The 21,973-nt window shown below is 38.7% G+C and overlaps 1 protein-coding gene across 1 annotated transcript in view; it reads left to right on the plus strand.

Annotated features, from left to right (window-relative positions):
* MBOAT2 (membrane bound O-acyltransferase domain containing 2) overlaps nt 1-21,973 on the plus strand; it is a 170,321-nt gene that overhangs the window by 33,267 nt on the left and 115,081 nt on the right. The window lies entirely within an intron of this gene.

Below are 21,973 nucleotides of genomic sequence, written 5' to 3' on the forward strand. Positions count from 1 at the left end.
TTGAGATGCAAATGGTGAAATATGTGTGTATTCCAGGGATGAAAATGGGGGAAATCTTGGCCTTGAGGTAGAAATAAGTTTGGTGTGTTGGGGAAGGTCAGTGTGGTTGAAGTGCAGTCAATGAGAGAATATTGTAGACTATTGTTGGCTAGTGGAGGTGGCCGCCTTCTTTTAGGGCAGAGCAAGGAGTTAGGGTTTTTGTTTTAGTCATGGTGGGTAGTCTGTTAGAATATTTTAAGTCTGGGGATTGATGGTCCTATGACTGTGGCTGCTGTTCTTGACTGAGGCAAGAGGAAATTGGGAGACCTTAGGAGCCACTGTCTGGGTGAGAATGATGGCAGCAGTGGAGATGGAGCCTGGAGCAACTTTGGAGATGTCCTTTGAAGACATGGTTAAAGACGTAAGAATGGATTCCCTGTGTGGAGGTAGGAGGTGAGCAACGGAGTTTATGATGGTACATTTACTGAAATGGGTGAGCTTGGGGGAGGAGGAATTGGTGGTGAGGAGAGTCAAGAGTTCCCCTTTGGCCACAGTAAGTTTTAGATACTTAACTAGACATTCAAGTGAGGTGGTTTATTGGGCAGTTGAGTAAATGTCTGAAGTTCACTGGAGAGGAAGACTAAAATTGCAAAGTTAGGTGTCAACAATATAGAGCTGTCCTCACAGCCACAGGGCTGGATGAACTCCCTGGGAGAGGCTGGGCTCTTCAGTTGTCTTCTTTAAGTTGAGAAAGTTGGATTGGATGGTCTTTAAGGTCCCTTGTGTTCTGAAAATCAGACATTTATTGAGTTCCAGAGAATCTCTGTGAGACACTTGAAGTGATGGGAATTTTCACTGTAATACTTCTAGCTTCTTTTAAACCAGGAAAAGGATGAATGGGGAGGCAATATAGACATTGAAGTATTCCACATCTGTACTCATTCCAAAATTGCTAGCCCACAAAGCATGATGTGTAACTTAAATGAAATATCCTTCAAAAGTAAAAGTAGTCTCACTCATATTGTAAGGTTTTCAGTTAAACCCAAAGATGGTCAATGTAAATTTATTTATTTTTTAAAAAATTTAAACAGCTTTTTTGAGGTATAAATGACAGACAATAAACTGTATATATTAAAAGTGTAAAATTTGATGTTTTGACATAGGTATCCACCCATAACACCATCACCACAATAAAGATAATAAACATATCTCTCACCTCCGAAAGTGTACTGGTGCCCTTTGGTGCTATTTCCCTTCTGTCTCTCCTGCCCTCCACTGCTAGGTGACCACTGATAGATTACTTTGCATTTTCTAGAAATTTATACAAATGGAATCATACAGTAGGCACTCTTTTTTTCTGGCTTCTTTCACTCAACATAATTATTTTGAGATTCATCCATGCTATTATGTGTGTCAATATTTCATTCCTTTTTATTGTCAAGTAATATCCTATTTATGGATATATCAGATTTGTTTATCCAGTCATTATGAATTTAGACTACTTTCTTTTCCCCTTTAGCAGGTCTTCTGAATTGCTGGTATTATTTGTAACTACTTGGGGGCTAAACATTTAAATACACACACACACACACACACACACATACATACATACATACATATATATTCATATCCCCCCCGCCCCCACCAACTCTCCTCTCTATAAAAGGAGTTCTTTGTTCTTGTATTCATCCCCCTTTATCCTGTTCAGGAATGAGCTTCTTGGTTACTCATTTGTCAGAGCAAGTTCAACAGTTTTGTGGGTAGGAAGCAGACCCATCTTTCCTTTGTGTTTGTATTCTGTGTGATTTTTTGGAATGTATATTGAGCTTTATTTATTTTTCAGCTGGACTATATTTCTGTATATCATCTTTAGTTGAGTTTCATAGTTTAGCAGTTGTAGATGCAGTTAATCTAGTACCTTTTAATTTCACAAGGGAGCATAAATAAATTCCTTTTTAGTTTATAGGAATTTTGTATAGTTGGTTAAGACTGAGATCAAAATGAGGTAAGCTCTCATGAACCTGGTAGGTAGACGATAACTGCTTTTAATCTCTGTGGTGTCTTGATTGAATCACTTGCTTTCTGTTTCTGTATATTTGGAAAAGCTCACTACTTTTTGGTTTCTGTGGATGATCTGAGAATATACTTAGGGATTTGTAAGTTAATCACCCCCTGGGAGTCTGGCTGTTTTTAATAACATCAGCTTTAGCAGGGAATAGGAGTTGATGGGATGTCTGGGCTCTACCCTGGCAGTTCTCTGTGCCATTGTCTGGGGAGGAGAAGAGGATGTGTCTGACATACAGGGCTGTCCTGGCAGAATAAGGCTCCTCCCTGGCTGAACCCAGTATGTTTGGTTTATGTGGGATTAGGATGGGCGGTAGCCGTATAATTCATAAGATAGGAAATAGTCCTGAGAGAGTCACACCAAATAAATCCCTTTACTTTGTGTTTGCATGATGCCGGTCCTCTACCTAACATAAAACTTAGTGGTCATCATTGTTAGTGTTCATTTAATGGTCCTCTTGCTGGCCTATAAGTTTTGTGAGTACAGGGACAGCCGCGTCTGTGTTGTTCATCCATTGTACCTATATAAGAAGCGTTTATTGAATGTTCAATAGAATGTATCTTTATGCATCTTGTATTTATTTTACATTTCTAGTTATGAACTTTTTAATTGTAGCAATTAATATTAAGAGCTTTAAGCTCTTGAAAGAAAACTAGAAGATAAATGTGAACTGTTACACTCTTAGTCAACTCCCCTTGATTTTAAGCAGATTCTTGAGGTGAAATTAAAAGTACAGATGGAGCCAGGCACTCCACTCAGGGATTGGTAGGAATGCATAGATGAATCAAATTTGTTCCCAAGCTTTGAGAGGCTAACAGTCTAAAGGGAAAGTAAGACTAATAGGCCAGTAAGTGACGATTTAATATAAGTGCCTATAGAAATTACTGTAAAAGTATTTTGGAAGGCCAAAAAGTATGAGTAAAGGTTTCAGAGCTTCTGGCTTGAGGAGCTGGGTAAAAGTGACCCCATTTAAGTAAAACTGGGGACCTAGGAGGAAAGAGGCTAATTTGGTAGGATGATGAGATAGGTCAGGGAGCAGATACAATGATGAATTCAGTTTTGGATGTATTCAGTTTGAATTTTGTGCAGAACGTTACTCTTGCTGGGTAATTTGTATATTTTTATGATAGTTTATAAGATGCATTTTCTCCAATTTGCAGGTTTGAATTCATTTTCTCTATTTGTAAGGAGGTTGTAGTCTTGAATTAAATGTTTTGTGTTATCTTACCAAAGTTGGCTCTAATATTAATAGTAGTGGAGTTTAATTTACTTTCTGCTTGAAAAAGTTTTTCTGTGGTGATGGCCTAGAAATATTTGAAAATGCTAATATCCTTTAAGGTATGGTTGCCATTGCATAAAATTTAGTGGGATGAAACTAGCATTGCAGATTCAGTGTAGGGAGATGAGCTAATTGCTATCTTAAATCGTGGTGCTCAGTTTTTTGTTTGGAAATTTGAAAACAAGCATGTATCACTTTTTAAAAAAATCACCTATTTGGGAATAAGATAATAAATGCCCATGGTACATAGGAGCTGGGGTACATGGTGAAAAATAAGTCTCCCTTTTACCCGATCCTTGACCCTGAGGGGCAGCCATTGCTACCAGTTACCAGATACCCTTACAGAGATATTATGGAAGGAATATTTATTACCTCATGAATTCCAGAGACAGTGCTTCCAGGAGTGATTAATTCGGTAGCTCAGCAATGTCATCAAGCCCTAGGTTCTTTAACCTTTCTGTTCTGCTTTTCTATTTATTCCTCTCAGGCGGCACCCTAGGTGTTCCCAGGTGCCTTTCCCATTCTGTGTGTCTCTTGTAAATTGCATAGTCCATAGGCAAAAAGCAAGTATCTTTATTGTGTCTGTTTTTTAAGAATTGCAGCACAGGGACATTTCCTGAATTAGTTGTTGGCAGTGATTGGCCTAGAACAGTCTCTATTCACCTCATGGGACTAAGGGAAGGTCTTTTCTTGAGGCAAGTGGCTGACTGGTTACTGAACAAACTCTTGAGTTCTCTTAACAAGGGAAAAAGGTGTGCTGCTTTAGATATGGGATATCTAAAGGATCATTTCATCTTGGTACTTAAGGGCTGCCTCATTTTTTGGATGGCTGTTGAGCATTCATTCCACTGACTTAACATACCATACTTAACTAATGCCCTATCTTTTCCAGTGTTTCCTATTATAGCAGTGCAGCAGTACATATACATAAATATAAGTACATCATCTGCCTCATTTCCAAATTGTTCTCTGTCAACATTGAATCAGTATGTGCTTCCACCAGTAATGTGTCAGTGTGCCTGTTTCCTTATACACTTGACAATACAATTTGCTTTGAAGTTTATCTGATAGGTGAAAATGTTATTTTATTCTGATTTTAATTTCCATTTCTCTTATTATAGAGTTTGGGCATCTTTTCTTGTGAATGAGTAATTTGTAATTCTTTTGCTGAGAACTGAGCACACCTGTTTGCTCTGCCTGTTTTTCTATTATGTGGTTATTCTTTATTATTGATTTGTAGGAGCTTCAGATAAATTAAGGAAATAAGGTCTTGGTGATATGACTTATATTAATATTCCTTTTAAGTTTTTTGTTTGTCTTTTGACTTTGCTTGTAGTGTTTTGCCAAGAGGGAATTTTTAATGTTTATGTAATGTAATTGTACCTCATTTTTTTTATTGCTCTTGAGTTTTTTTTATTTTCTTCAGAACATTTTTCAAATATTATGTTTATCATATTCTGAATACCCATTATGTGTTTGAATCTATATCTGAATTCCAGTTATATTTCACTGATCTGTTTGTTCATTTGTTCATCATTTTAGCTTTTAAAAAAGGTGCTTTACTTTCCTCCGAAAGGGAAGTCTACCCCCATTATAAATTTCCTGGCTCTCTTATGTGTTTGTATTTCTATATTAATTTTAAAATCAATTTTTCTTTTTTAAAAATCATGTTGACATTTTTCTTGTATGGACTTAAATTTAATGATTAACATATTGGGAAATTAACATCTTTTTGATACTGAGTCTTCCTATCCAAGAATGGTGCGTCTTTCCATTTAGTCAAGTGAAGCTCTTTTAACAGGAATAGCTGCTTTGAACTTATGTAAGCCTCTGTTTCATTAGAGCCATTACATATTTTTTTGTGTCTGTTTATTAAAGTACCTATAATTAGTACGTAAAGTTTAACAAAAACTAAAAAGTCAGTGTCTGTATAACTACCCTGGCCAAAAAATAGGTTACCAGCCCACGAAAGTTCCCTGTATCTCTATTCCTATTGTAACCTCTTCCGCCCTTCATAGGTAATCACTTTAGTGACTTTACTGATAATCATTTTCATATTCTTCTTTATAGTTTTGTCTCTTTTGTAGTCATCCCCAGATGATATGGTTTATTGCTTCCTTATCGGGACGTTTTATGAAATATGTTTATATGTTGTATGTATTCTTTTGAATGGATTCAAGAGATGTATGGCTTCTTTTGCACATTATGTGTTTGGAGTTCATTTTATTGTGAGAAGTTATAGTTCTTTCATGGTCATTGTTCTATGTAGTTTCACATGGTGTGAATATACCACAGTATATTTAGTCATTTTCCTGTTAATGTTTTTTTTTCTTGCATTTGGCTATTATGAACAACTTGGTGTTGAACATTCTTATGCATGTCTCTCCTAGTTCCCATGTTATACATGTAAGTAGTGGAGTGGTTGGTCAGGAGTATCTTCAATCCTGTAAGAAAATGCTGAGCTGTTTTCTCAAGTAGTTGTTGGCTATGTATGAGAAATCCACTGCTCTACATCGTAGTCTATGCTTGGTATTGTCAGACTTTAAAATTTTGGCAATTTGGTGGGTGTATAATGGTGTATTATTTGGGTTTAATTTGTATTATCTCATAAAGATTTAAAAAATGGTTCTTTCCTTTTCCTTTGGGGGCTCTATTATCTCTACTTAATTTTGAGGTTGGTTTGTGGCAGATGAGGTTGGTTGATGAGGACACTTGTTTTCCAAATATAATTGCACATGAGTTTTGCCTGGGAAATCTAAAAAAAAAAAAAGAGAGAAAGAATTCAAGGTCTCATTTTCGACTTGGAAAACAAAAAATTCTGGGCCCAATATCTAAGAATCTATTTGTAACTAGCTGTCCAGGTGATTATTACGCAGCTAGACTTAACACAGATAGATTCCAGCCCATGGCCAGTGGGACTGAAGGTTGTTCTCCCTGTGGAGCTTTCAGAGCCCCTTTGATCTTTGGCCTTGGGCTGTGTGCTTCACTCCTGCCCACTCCCCCTTCCCATCAGGACAGGATCTCAGAAAGACTGGCTGAGAATATAAACGTGTTATCCAAAATCCACTTATTTATTATTTTAAAAACATTAGAGCATATTTTTATATTTCATTGGTAGAGATGTGAGTGTAGCAATTGATGTTTTGGGCTGCTTTTATTGTTTTGTTGAGGATCACTTTGAGCCGTCTTGAAATTTGGTTTTTTACTCTAAATTTATTAATTGTTGGCTTATTGTAGAATGCTTAATTCTAATGTAGAGGTAATTAACAAGCTCTTGTTTGGCATGTGTGGCCATTTTTTCATAAGAAGGAAAAAAAATTTTTAACTTTTAAATGAAGTAGATGAGATGTACCAGTGCTGTCCAATAGAAATACAATGTGAGCCACAAATGCTAACCACACATATAATTTTAAATTTTCTAGTAGACACATTAAAAAAGTAAAAATAAACAGGTAAAATTAATGTTTACAATATATTTTATCTAACCAGTATATTCAAAATATTATTTGCATATGTAATAGATATGAAATTATTAATGAGATATTTTATATTCTTTTTTTGTTTTTCATACTCTATCTTTGAAGTATGGTGTGTATTTAGTACTTAAAATACATCTCAATTTGGAATAGCCACATATAAGTGCTCTTAGCCACATGTGACCAGTGGCTATCATATTCAACAGTGCAGATCTGTTTGGAAAATTGCTCAATGATAAATGCATAGCTTGATATGCATTTTTAACACCACGGAAACTCACTTCTTGTGTTCTAATTAAGTGGAAGGAAATTTAGAGCTTAAAAACATAGAGAAAATATACTGTCATAGAGACAGAATGTGAATTTGTGGATGACATTTGTACATTTTCTTAGCCATACATTAATTAAAGTCTAGGTACCCTTAGTAAAAACGAGAAAATGACAAGATCAGATTCAACTTTGGAACCAAATGGAAAAAGTATAAGACGGAAAGCCCACAGATTGAGATCCTAAATCTGCCATGCCTGCTGGTTCCTGTAAAGCGGAGGTAACACTGATCTCATGTGGGCATTGAGAGTAACTTAGGTTTTGTGAAATGTAATAACATTTATTACACAGAATCAGAAAATGTTAGCACTGGGAGCACTAAGATATTTGGTTTAAGTAGGAAATAGGTATAAATAAATGTTTTAATGTCATAAGAAGAATATTCAGAATTCCTAGTTTCTCTCACTCATTGATATGATCACACTTGAACTATTTTTTTTTAAGTGTCCAGGTATTCATGTAACACAGTTGTATGTATAGTGCAAAAAGCAAAAGCCAAAGAATGCACAAACCATAAAGGAAATTGCTATTGGAAAAGACATCATACATAAAAGACAAGCCATAGACTGAGAGATGCTATTTGTGAAAGATCAGTTTCACATACATAAAGAATTCTTTAAAAAAAAAAAATCAATTTTGGAGGCGGGGCAAGATGGTGGACTAGAAGCTGCCTGAGGGCACTGCTCTCAAGGAGAAGATCAAAAGTTGCAGGTGGTTGCCCACCTATGGGTGGGCCTTTTTGGAGAGAGCACTGTGAATCATTGGAGAAGTGACAGGGGGCACTCAGTGAAGGAGAATGTGACAGGACGATCCACTTGGCAAGATCAGAAGGTATCTGGGGGAGGCATCCACATGTGGAGAAGGATAGGAGAGAGCCCTAGGGCTCCATGCTACCCCTGTGGACACTGCAGCCCAAGCTTTAAGGACCCCTTTACCAACCTACCCCATCCTCTGACCCCGGACTGACGAGGGAGCTGCTTGGAGCCTGTGCAGCAACATTGCACTGAAGAGTGGGCACAGCAGGGACCTGGTGGCTTCTGTTCCTAGGTTGCTGCAGCTGAGGCCATTCTGTGCCCTTAGGTCCAGAGCGCCTGTTCTACACAGCGCTCGCTTTGCTTTAGCTGCCTCCACATCACCCCAGCTGAGCCGGGGAGGGAACAGGGAGAGCAGATGCTCTTGCACATCCCATGGCTAGGAGCCAAGTACCCCTCACCCTCACAGGGAATTTGAGCAGAATGATCACCACGGACACCATCTTGGGCGTCTCACAGTGACTGTCTCAGCAAGCCCTGCGCAGCGGGGGACCCCCAGCAGCCAGGTGGCCCAGCCCCACAGCTCTGCCCCAGAGGCTGCTGTGCTGCTGCCCAACCCCATGGCCTCAACGCTGAGGTTCCTGTGCTGTCTCAGGGCCTGCAGACCCACCCACACAGCTCCTGCACTGCTGCCTGGCCCTGTGGCCCCTCAGCCCCACCCATGTGGCTCTCGTGCTGCCTCCAGGCCCTGCAGCTCTCTCCCTGGGAACTGCTGTCAAGGTCCAACACTCCGCCAGGGGCCCCACTAGCCTTGAGCCACCATTGTACCTGGACCTAGGTGGAGTGAACGCCCACAGCCCTGATACCTGTGACCACTGCCTAGGTAGTCTTGCCCAGCTGCCACTGCCACCGGCACAAGGAGACCCAGGCAGAGCAACTCCAGCAATGCCAGCCTACGTGGAGAGGGACCCCGCCCCGAGCTTCCAGCAATGGCCTGGGGAACAAGCCACCACTCCACACGAAGATCATCCATCGCTAGCTTGGACTTTGACAATGACAGGGGAATGAGACAATACAGAACAGCTGCATTACAGGCTCTCAGTGCATTTGCCCTTCTCCTGCCAAGTCGGTCTTCAGGAATAGGTCAGAAAAGCCCTGTCAAGGGACCTCTCCTCCTTTTCACTAAGTAGAATTCCCAGCAAAGGAAAACAGGTGTGTCACAAACGTATCTACCCTGAACTGAGAGAAGAGGTTCCAAATGAAAAGAAACCAGCAAAAGAACTCTGGCAACATGAAAAAACAAGTTAGTTTGACACCCCCCAAAGGATCACATTAGATTTATAGCAAAGGATCCCAACCAAAAGGAAATCACTGAAATGTCAGAAAGGAAATTCAGAATATGGATGGCAAATAAGATGAATGGGATTGAAGAGAAGGTTGAAAACCAACACAAGCCAAAAAAAAAAAATATTTCAGGACATCAATGAAAAAAATGAAAAAATTGCTAGAGAGCTAGACAACATAAGAAAGGATATAACAGAACTTAAAGAAACAAGAGTCATTTAGGGAATTTCAAAGCACAACAGAAAGCTTCAACAACAGACTAGACCAAGTAGAAGAAAGAATTTCAGAGCCTGAAGACAAGGTTGTTGAACTAACCCAGGTAATAAAAGATGCAGGAAAAAAAAAAAAATGAAGAAGAATGAACAATCAGAGAAATACGGGACTATGTCCATTGGCTATGTGGGGAAAAAAAAAAAAAGAAACATGGGACTGTGTGAAACAAGCTGATATAGGGATTGTAGGTATCCCTGAGGAGAGAAGAAGAAAAAGCAGTAAGTGTGGAAAACTTATTGGAGGGAATTATTGAGGGAAGCTTTCCTGGTATTGCCCCAGATTCAGATATCTGGATACAAGATGGTGATCCAAAACCAGGTAGATTCATAGCAAGTAAGACATCTCCAAGACACACAGTCATCAACCTGGCCAAAGTCAAAATGAAGGAGAAAATTCTACAAGCTGCAAGATGAAAGCAGCAACTAACCTACAAAGGAAAACCCATCAGGCTAATAGCAGACTTCTGAGCAGAGACTTTACAAGCCAAAAGGGATTAGGGCCCCATTTTTAGTCTTCTTAAACAGAAAAATTGTCAGCCAAGAATTTTGTATCCTGCAAAACTAAGTTTCATAAATGATGGAGAAATAAAGACTTTTCCAGACAAGCAAACACTAAGGGAATTTGCCACTGCTAGACCTGCCCTACAGGAAATGCTCAAAAGTGCACTATACATGGAAAAGCACGATAGATACCCACCAGTGTAAAAATATCTGAAAGTTAAAGCTCATAGCTCTTATAAAACAGTAGCACAAGAGGGAAAACAAAGCAACAGGATATTATCCAATATGATGAACAGAACAGTATTCCATATATGAACACTAAAACTGAACACGAACAGCTTTAATGCCCCACTTAAAAGACACAGACTGGTTGAATGGATGTAAAAACATAAGCCAAGTTTATGCTGTCTCCAAGAAACACATTAACTCACAAGGAGTTGCACAGACTCAAGATAAAGGGATGGAAAAAATATTCCACGCAAATGGAAACCAAAAGTGAGCAAGCGTAGTCATTCTCATACCGGTTAAAATAGACTTTAAATCAAAAATGATAAAAAAAAAAAAAAGACAAAGATGGCCATTATATAATGGCAAAGGGAACAATTCAACAAGAAGACATAACAATCCTAAATATATATGTACCTAACATAAAAGCTCCCAGATTCATAAAGCAAATCCTACTAGATCTAAGCAAAGAAATAGATAATAGTATCTTAATTCCCAGGGACTTTAACCACCCCACTGACATAACTGGACAGATCATTGAAGCAGAAAATCAGTAAAGAAACACCGGACTTAAATGGGACTCTAGAACAAATGGACCTAACAGACATTTACAGAATATTCTATCTAAAAACTATTGGATATACATTATTCTCATGAGCACACGGGACATTTTCCAAGATTGATGATATCTTAGGCTATAAAAGAAATCTCAGCAAATTCAAAAAGATCTAAATCATACCATGTATTGTCTCAGACTACAGTGGAATAAAACTATAAAAATCAATTCCAAGAGGAACACACAAATCTACACAAAGTCATGGAAATTAAACAACCTGCTGCTGAATAATCCTTGGATCAATGATGAAATTAAGATGGAAATCAAAAGATTCTTTGAACTGAACAACAAAGGAGACACAAGCTTTCAAAATCTGTGAGATACAGCAAAAGCAGTCCTAAAGGGAAAGTTCATAGCCTCAATGCCTACATCAAAAAGACAGAAAGATCACAAATTAACAACCTAAAGTCACACCTCAAGGAACTAGAAAAAGAAGAGCAAACCAAAGCCAGCAGAAGAAGAAGAAAAAAAAATAACAAAGCTCAGAGCAGAACTAAACAAAATGGAAACAAACAAAAAACCCAAAAAAGAAAAACAAAAACAAAAGATCAATGAAACAAAAAGTTGGTTCTTTGAAAAGATAAACAAAATCAATAGACCATTAGCCAGATTAACCAGAAATAGAAGAGATAGGACTCAAATAACCTCAACCAGAAAAGAAAAAGGAGACATTACAACTGATACTACAGAAATACAAAATATCTGTGAATGCTATGAAAACTTTTTTGCACACAAAGTATAAAACATAGAGGAAATGGATACATTTCTAGAAACATACAACCTCCCAAGCCAGAACCAGGAAGAAATAGAAATCCTAAACAGACCAATAATGAGCAGCAAGATTGACACAGTAATAAAAAATCTCCCAGCAAACAAAAGCCCCAGACCAGGCAGATTCCCAGCCAAGTTCTACCAACCTACAAAGAAGAATTGGTACCTATCCTATTCTATAACATCAAGGAGGAGGGAATACTCCTTAACTCATTCCACAAAGCTAGTATAACCTTGATATCAAAGCCAGGAAATGACACAACAACAACAACAACAACAAAAAACTACAGACCAGGCCAGTCACGGTGGCTCACGCCTATAATCCTAGCTCTCTGGGAGGCCAAGGTGGGCGGATTGTTTGAGCTCAGGAGTTCAAAACCAGCCTGAGCAAGAGCGAGACCCCGTCTCTACTAAAATTAGAAAGAAATTAATTGGACAACTAAAAATATATACAAAAAATTAGCCGGGCATGGTGGCGCATGCCTGTAGTCCCAGCTACTCGGGAGGCTGAGGCAGGAGGATCGCTTGAGCCCAGGAGCTTGAGGTTGCTGTGAGCTAGGATGACGCCACGGCACTCTAGCCCGGGCAACACAGTGAGACTCTGTCTCAAAACAAACAAACAAACAAAAAAAAACTACAGACCAATATCCCTTATGAACATAGATGCAAAAATCCTCAACAAAATACTAGCAAACTGAATTCAATAGCATAGCAAAAAGATAATTCACTGTGATGATGTGGGTTTCATTCTAGGGATGTGTATGGATGGTACCAACATGTGCATATCAGTAAACATGATTCACCACATAAACAGAAGCAGAAGGAAAGACCATATGATCATCTCAATAGATGGGGAAAAAGTATTTGATAAAATCTACCACCCTTTCATGATAAAAACCCTCAACCAACTAGGTGTAGAAGAAACATACCTCAAAATTGTAAAAGCCGTATATGACAAACCCACAGCCAACATCATACTGAGTGGGAAAAAGTTGAAAACATTCCCCCTAAGAACTGGAACAAGACAAAGGTGCCCACTGTCACCACTTCTTTTCAACATAGTACTGGAAGGTCCTACTCAGAGAAGTTAGGCAACAGAAAGAAAGTACAGGGTATCCAAACCATGAGAGAAGAGATCAAACTGTCCCTGTTTGCTGATGATATGATCTTGTATCTATAACACCCTCAAGATTCCACCAAAAGACTCCTAGAATTGATAAATTCAGCAAAGGCCCAGGTTACAAAATCAAGGTACACAAATCAGTAGCATTTCTATATACTAATAACAGTCAAGCTGAGAGTCAAATAAAGGACTCAATGCCATTTACAATAGCTACAAAAAAAAAAAAAAAAAAAGAAAATACCTAGGAATATACTTAACCAAGGATGTTAAAGATGTCTACAAGGAGAACTGCAGTACACTGATGAAAGAAATCATAGATGACACAAACAAATGGAAAAACATCCCATGCTCATAGATTGGTAGACTCAATGTGGTCAGAGTGTCCATACTACCCAAAGTGATTTACAGATTCAACATAATCCCCATCAAAATACCAACCTTGTATTTTACAGATCTAGAAAAAATAATTCTAAGTTTCATTTGTAACCAAAAAAGAGCTCAAATAGCCAAAGTAGTCTTAAGCAAAAAGAACAAATCCGAAAGCATTGCATTACCTGACTTCAAATTATACTACAAGGTTATAGTAACCAAAACAGCATGGTATTGGTGTAAAAGTAGAGACATAAATTTAATGGAACAGAATAGAGAACCCAGAATAGAACCATCTACCAACAACCAACTGATCTTCGACAAAGCAGAAAACAACATGCACTGGGGAAAGGAAGCCCTATTCAATAACTGGTGCTGGGGAAACCAGATAGCCACATGCAGAATGAAGCAGGACCCCTGTCTCTCACCATATATAAAAATTAATTCAGGGTGGATAAAAGACTTAAATGTAAGGCATGAGACTGTAAAAATTCAAGAAGAAAATGTAGGAAATAGATACTGGCTTAGGTAAAGAATTTAAGACTAAGACCCCAGAGACAAATATAGCAGCAACAAAAATAAATGGGACTTAATTAAATTAAAAAGCTTCTGTACAGCAAAGTCAATAATCAACAGAGTAAGTAGACAACCTACAGAATGGGAGAAAATATTTCCAAACTATACATCCGATAAAGGGCTAATATCCAGAATCTACAAAGAACTCAGTTCAGCAAGAAAAAAACAAACAACTCCATTAAAAAGTAGACAAAAGACATGAACAGAAGTTTTTCAAGAGAAGATAGACAAATGGCCAAAAAACATATGAAAAAATTTTTACCATCATTAATCATCAGCTAAATGCAAATTAAAACCACGGTAAGATACAACCTTACTCGTGTTGGAATAGCCATTATTAAAAAGTCAAAAAACAGTAGATGCTGGCATGGATACAGAGAGAAAGGAACACTTACATATTGTTGGTGGGACTGCAAATTAATATAACCTCTGTGGAAAACAGTATGGAGATTCCTCAAAGAAATAAATGTAGACTTACCATTTTTGATTCAGCAGTCCCACTACTGGGTATCTTCTCAAAGGAAAAGAAGTCATTTTATTAAAAAGACACCTGACTCATGTTTATCAGGGCACAATTCACAATTGCAATGATGTAGAATCAACCTAAGTGCCTGTCATTTTTTGAGTGGATAAAGAAAATGTTGTGTGTATATACCATGGAATACTCCTCAGCCATCAAAAAAGAATAAAATAATGTCTTTTGCAGCAACTTGGATGGAACTGAAGACCATTATCGTAAGTGAAGTATCTCAGGAATGGAAAAATAAACACCACATATACTCACTAATAATGGGGAGCTAAACAGTGCACACAGGCACAAAGAGATGTAGAAGACATTGGAAACCAAACAGGAGGGTGGGTGAGGGGTAAAATTTTACCTGCCAGTTACAATGAATGCTATTCTTGTGACAGGTGCACTAAAAGCCCCAACTTTGTGTTATGCTAGATATCCATGTAACAGAAACCTTTGTAACCCCTTAATATTTTGAAATTAAAAAAAATCAGTGAGAAAAACATATCCTGATAGAAAAATGGGCAAAGGATATAAATAGAATACTAAATGTCCAGTAGACGTATGAAAAATGCTCACCCTGGCTAGTGATTGGGGAAATACAGTTTAACAAATAGTTAATTTGTTAACATTTTACATTTATTAACTTGGGAAAAATTAAAAGCTGACAGTACCAGCTGTTGTGAGTAGAACTCACACTGCTAGTGGGAGTGTAAATAGGCACAAACTGCTTAGGAGAGCAATTTAGTAATAATCGCATTAAGTGGCTGATGCTTGACCTGTAAGTTCTACTCCAGGTATTCACAAAATAGAATATAATACAGGTTGGTAAATGAGGTAGAGCTACGTGTATAGATAAATGTAGGTAAATGTTAGTAACATAATGTTACGTGAATAAAAATTGCAGGTGCCTACATTCAGTTTTACCCCATTTTTATAAAATTTAAAACATTCAAAGCCAATACGACATGTAAAATATACAAGTGGTAAAAGTATAAAAATATACATGAGAATACTGTAACCAACTTAAGGCTAGTAGTTACTCTTGGGGAGGGGAATGGAAGGAATAAGATCAGAAAGGAAGGGTTTGCCCAGGAGGCTTCATTGTACATGTACAATTGGAAATACTGGAATATTTCAAGTCCTATGTCCTTCTCTATTACCTCCTTCGTAGAGATGGCCACATCTAATGGTTTAATGTCTGGCTTTTCCTGGCCTGTGCGTATGAAAGCAGAACAGCACACTGTTAATAACACCCGCTCTGCCGTAAGGGTGCCTGGTTGTGCAAGGTGGTCATGAGGATTGCATGACCTTGTCCTTGTAGAGCACATTGCAATGCACTGTGCCTGGCACACTTCTGGTGTTTGTTGAGCATCTACAATTAGTGAAGTATAGTGTTTATGAATGTAGTACATGGAGACCATGTTAATATCTAGCACATAGTAAGTGCATAATAGGCTCATTGTAAGTACAGAGTAGGAAAGCGTGTTTAATGAATGAATGTATATACACAGTTTGGATGTTTCTTCTATTTTGCAACGTGTGCTTTTCACTTAACAGTATTTCTCGGTGATCTTCCATGTCAAAACACAATAGACCTATGTAATTCTTTTTACCACATTAAAAAGAAATGATTTAATCTAATTTTTAGTTTCTTTCTATGACTTGTGTTATTTTTCCCATTTTTGAATCGATGTTTATCTTTTTCCTATTATATTTTAGTAGTTCTATCTATATTTTGAATACTAACCCTTTGTTACATATTTCATATGTATATATATGTCCTTTTTTCTTCCACATTGTTACAATGTTTTTACTATTTTTTATTACATAGAAATTTTAAATTTTTATGTAGTAAATCTGTTTACTACATAAAATTGATATTCTTGTTATTTATATTATATAATCTCTTACCTTCTTGTCTAGGACATATATAGTTTTAGTTATCACATCAAGTCAGGATAAGCTAGGTTATACTATGGTAACAAACTATCCTCAAATCTCACAGGCTTAAAACAGTAAAGGTCTCTCTTGCTACTTGTTTAATCATGGACAGGCAAAGGGTTTTGCTGCTCATCATTTCTGTAACATTACAGACAGAAACACAGCTCTGAGGATTTGTGTCCTGGAACTTAAGAGTTCTGGCTCAGAAGTGACACACATCACTTCTGCTAACAATTCACCAGCCGTAACTAGTCCTCACAAGGGATTAGGAAATATATCCTTCCATCTACCTAGAAGGAGAGGAGAACCAGGTATAGATAACTAGCACTAATGACCACGATGGTTGTGTATCGACTGTTATTCCATTTGGAGTTTATTTTTAAATGTACTAGGCAGTATAATGTAGTGATCAAGAATTCAGGCTCTTGATCCAGACCGCCTGATTTGTGACGAGTTATACTGTTTCTGTCTCTGTTTCTTCATCTGTAAAGTGAAGATAAAAATAGAATTGATCTCATAAGGTTGTTGTAAAGATTAAATAGATTGTAATTGTAAAGTGCTTAGAACAGTTGTGACTGAGGAGCAGATGCCAAGGAGCAGTTAGATGAGCAGGAGTTGCTGCAGAGCATACCTGCGTGAGACAGCTGCAGGGAGCTGGAGGCAGGTAGGAGATTGCCACCTGCTGGACTGACCCCTCTGGAGGAGAGGGGGAGGGAAGGAAGGCTGGGTAGGAAGAGGCTCAGACAGAGCCACCCTTCAGAAGAGAGTCCTGTGTCTTCCGATGGGTCCTGCATTACCTTCCCTGCCACACCCATGTGCTGGGAGAGCAGCCTGTGGGAAGCGTGGCCTTGGCACAGACCTGGTGGTGGATATCGAGAGTGCTGCAGACAGTGCTGTCAGTCTTTTGTGCTCTACGCTGGCCAGGCATGGAGGGGCGTGTGCTCACACCTCCACACAGTGCTTAGCACAGTAAATATGCAATTAACATTAGCAACACAGTTTGGAAAACTGGGGTGTAACTTAATTGTTTCCAAAAGGAAAGCCAATTACCCCAGTTACATTAATTGAATAATCTAGCTTTTTTCCTACTGATGGGAAATGGAAATGGCTGCTTTTCTATAGATGTGAAATAGACCATTTATTTAATAGCCCCTGTTGATGAACACTGTTCATATTTGCTTTGGACAGTGCTGTACTGGACCTCGGTGTATGCATAACCCTCTGTGCGTTTGTACCACTTTATCTGGGGTAAACCTGTAGGTGTTGAATTTCTTGGTAAAGGATATTACATTTTAAGTTCCGATGGCCACTGTCCAGTTTTCTTTAAAGAGCTGCAGCAAGTCACAGTCAGATCAGCAAGGTAGGGCGCCAGCTCCCTCGTTTCCTCAGCAGCACTTAGGTGAAAATAGTGCCTCACTGACGGTTTAATTTGCACTTTACTTATAATTAGGAGAGAATATTTCTCAGATTTTATTGGATATCGACATTTGTAAATTGTGCCTTTTGCCCAGTTTTCTGTTTGGTAGTTCATAATTTTCTTTTGGCTGTATGAGAGTTCTTTGTATATTACATAAATAATGGTCTTTTCTATCATAAGCTTTATAGATATTTTCCCTCACTTTTCATTTGTCTTTTTACTTTGTTTTTTGCATTTTGCCATACATAGTCTTTAAATCTTTATATGGTAAAAATCTACCAGTCTTTTATGATGTCTGTTTTCTCTTTGAAAATGCTTTTTAAACTACCTAAATGCTTTTACAAATTTATTTTGGGGCATTATTAAAATTTTCTTTGCAAATCTTTAAAAATAGGTTAATCTTGTTGCTATTACTTTGCAGTGGCATAAATTACTGAGCAGTAAGTAGGCTTTCGAACCTTGCCCCTAGACACTAACTTAATTGTTAAGTTGAGCCAAGTCACTTGTGTTGAGGAAAATACTTTCCTCACCACCTCATGTAAAACAAGCACCTTAAAGGGCAACCTCTGTGGTATATCTAAAACTATTACTTTCATAGGTATTTTTATGTTCAACTTTTTTTGAAAGTCATCTTTTGTATAAAATGAGGTGTAAGTAAATCTTCAGTTAGCTAAGATTTTTAATCCTTGCTTCTTCCTGCATCCTGTCTGACCTATAACAAACCAAAACAAACATATATTAACTCCACATAGGATATTTTCGATCGTGTTTATTGTATACAAAAGTAGCCTTATGTTGATGTTTTGTGAAATAGGATGTTGTCTGGTGGCTGACAACATCTTTGTTTAGAATCTTGCCTGTGGGCTGGGTGCGGTGGCTCACGCCTGTAATCCTAGCACTCTGGGAGGCCGAGGAGGGAGGATTGCTTGAGCTCAGGAGTTCGAGACCAGCCTGAGCAAGAGCAAGACCCCGTCTCTACTATAAATAGAAATAAATTAGCCAAACAACTAAAAATAGAAAATATTAGCCGGGCATGGTGATGCGTGCCTGTAGTCCAAGCTACTCGGGAAACTGAGGCAGGAGGATTGCTTGAGCCCAGGAGTTTAAGGTTGCTGTGAGCTAGGCTAACGCCACGGCACTCTAGCCCGGGCAAGAGAGTGAGACTCTGTCTCAAAAAAAAAAAGAATCTTACCTGTGGTGATAGGGTTTAGTCTTCAGACATTCTCTGGAAGTAGAGGCCAGCCCTGCAAAGAGGCAGCCGTGGAAGAGCCTAGAGTCAGTCAGGCTTGGGTTTGGGTCCGGGCACCATCTCTTATTATATGTGACCTTGAGCTCGGTACATAAGTTGGTTGAATAAAATAGATCAAATAACACCTATTCTAAGGATTAAGTGAGATAATCACTGGGAAGTACAGCACATAAATTGTAGCCGTGTTAGTCTGCAGGGCAAAAACTCCCTTTTAGACTTTTGGAGGCACATGCTTGCATGGTCTTTCTTGCTCTCTCCCTCTCCAGTGTTCATTTGCTTCCCCAGCCCTACCCCACACACAAAAGAATGACTAAGAGTTTTGGTTTGGGAAAGGTTGACATTTAAGACCTTTTAAAACAGTTTTTCAAATGTCTGGGTGTGTATATATTCTAGTCTTTCTAGTAGAGTGACAGCCTGAACTTCCCCATCTAAATGTCCTACAGATTTTTTTTGATATGAATTACTCTGCTCCCTGTTCCTTGAGTTCCTGCCATCGTCTGTCCCAATCCTTCCTATCCTTCGTAGCTCGGTTACAAGGCCCAAGTGCCAAGTATGCCTTTGGAAGGCTTCCCCCCAGTCAGGGGGTTTGACTCTCCTTCCTCTGGGTTCCCGCTGGTCTTCTAGCTCTGTGTCTGTGACTCTCTCCCTTTGTTCTTTTAGAGCAAGACCACACACCATGCATCTTCCTATCTCCTGCACAGTTATCCTGGCATTTAGTGGATAAACGTGTGAATTCTTCTTAAGCTGTATGGTTTTAGATAGGTCACCTAAACACCGAGACTTAGTTTCCTCATCTATACAGTGTGGCTTTCTACCTCTGGACAATCCTCTTCAACTACTCTCCCTGAGGTCACCAATAAAGTTGCAATTGCCAAATTAGATGGCTGATTTTGGGCTTTACGCCCTGTGACATTTGACAATGACCACTACTTCTTGACACCCCCACCCCAGCACCGTACCCCACCCCAGGTCTCCTCATTCTGACACTCCTGATAAGACTGCTGCTCTGCTTCCTCTGCTGCTCCTGGTACTTGGTCTTGGACATGTCCATTACAGGTCTTTAAGATTCTGCCCTATGGCTTCTTGTCTTTCCATAGCTTTCCTTCAGCTGTATCCATTATTGCCGTATTCACATTTCCCCTGCTGGCTCCAGACCTTTGTTTCCAAACTATGTTTGGAAGTGTGCACACTGGTCCACTGGGCACTCTCAAGCTAAGCATACCTGATAGATGATTCCTGCCCCCGACACTGCTCTTCCTCTCCCTATTTCCTGGTCCTGAGTAACGTCGTCATCATCCATCAACAACTTGTTGCCTTTTCCATTCTCGATCTCCTTATCTAGGGACCATCCCTGACAGTTCCAGCACCAAGTGCTCTTTGGATTGGCCCTCTCCTCGCTCTCCTCCAGCAGCTCCAGGCCCTGCTTGCTCAAAGAGATTGGGACAGCAGCCTCCTGACCTGCCCTACACCCTCCTTGTTCGGTTCCTTTCTTCATAGAAGTAGAGGGTCGATAGCCTCACTTTCTTATTTTAAAAATCTTCAATGGATTTTCATCACTGTGGACTCAACTATCAAGGCCTTAGCGTGATATATTAATACAAAGCCCCTCACTTCCTGAACCCACCCCCCATTCAACCTCATCTCCCACCATTCCTGCCCACACTGTGCTCATTTGCACTTTCATGGCCAAGTGCTTTCTTCACATGGTTTTTTCCTTAGATTGCCCTTTCCCTTACTGTCCAACATAGTACTTCTTGTACCTTGAGGATTCCAATAACCTGTGTATTTATTTAATTTTTTTAAAGATGTGGACTTTGGGCCTACCCCCACAGAGATTTTGATTCAGTGTCTGGAGTGAGGCCTGATCTCATTTTCTTTATCTGAAAGATGACAATGTTGAAAATAGATGATTACAAATAGTCTATAAAATTCTATGTGTATGTGGTCCTAGAATGCTTCTAAATATTTTGTTTTATGTTATATAAATATCCGAATATGGAAAGAAGGAGAGAGAATCTCCTCAGAAGGTTGTGGAGATCAACTGGATTAGGAACTGCTGCTGTGGCCCCAGCTTGTTTGTCACCTGCTTTGTGACATCACCCCTTCAGGCTCTTTCCTTTGTGGTGTTCTTAAAGCACTTTCTACTTAACCTTTAAAAAGGCACTAATGTTAAAATTGAAGTTCCTTGTGTATACATTTGCATTTTCTATTAGATTCCAAAGTCATCTGGGCTAGTACTGGGACTTAGGCGTTTCTAGAATTCCTGTGCTTTGCCCATAGTGGATACTGTCTGCATATCTGTTAGTTAAATTCAGAGCTATTTGAAGGAAATTAAGAGATATTTGAAAAAAGTTTTTAAACTGTAAGAAACATCTACTCATTGTAGATGTGAGTAGTTATTAATATCTAGAATACTAATTTTTTCCAATGTTTTTCTTTTTGCTTAATTTTTTAAAAGACTGTTAGAACAGGAGGGAAAAAATGCTAGAACTTGTTAGACATTTTGCTTGTATTGAGTCTATTTCAAAGAACAGTGGTTTCTTAGGCAATGTGCAACAGTGTTCAACTGTTTTTCTCCTTGTAATGTCAGAAAAAACATACTTGTCTGTGTCTTTAGGCAGAGATAATCTCTGTGGAGATATCTACATGTTTCCAGGATCTTCCATGCAGATAGTGTGATTTGTTGATAATTTAGGTGCCTGAAACACTGACTTTTTAAATGTATATTTTTTGTAGGTTCCTGATGTCAGTTGGATTTTTTCTTTTGTTTGTAGATTTCAAGACATATTTTCCTTAACATTCTATGAGAATGTGTCTCATAAGAGAGAAATGGAGATTTTTATCTAGTACCTACCATCATAGATTCTTATTCTCAGCTTTTTTACTTGGAGAGAGAAGAGCAGCAGCAGTCTTACCAATGTGTATTTCTCTCCTGCAAGTGAAGAGCAGTGTCGTTCCTAGAAAGTTACGAGGACATTTAAAAATTGACATTGGTGGACTTGGGCTTCTTAAAGGCTGCTTCATCTCTTATCATTCTTCCCTCCCCCATCCCCCAGCCAAGCCTCGAGGTCCTTCAGAGCTCTGAAGGACCTAAGCGTCTGGTTCCCGCTGTTCACAGTGGTCATGTTTAGGCCACAGCACACTCCCCTTCACTTTACCTTGGGAAGGTCGTACCCC

Source organism: Propithecus coquereli, unplaced genomic scaffold, assembly GCF_000956105.1.
Source record: "Propithecus coquereli isolate 6110/MARCELLA unplaced genomic scaffold, Pcoq_1.0 Scaffold145, whole genome shotgun sequence".
NCBI classification, from domain to species: domain Eukaryota; kingdom Metazoa; phylum Chordata; class Mammalia; order Primates; family Indriidae; genus Propithecus; species Propithecus coquereli.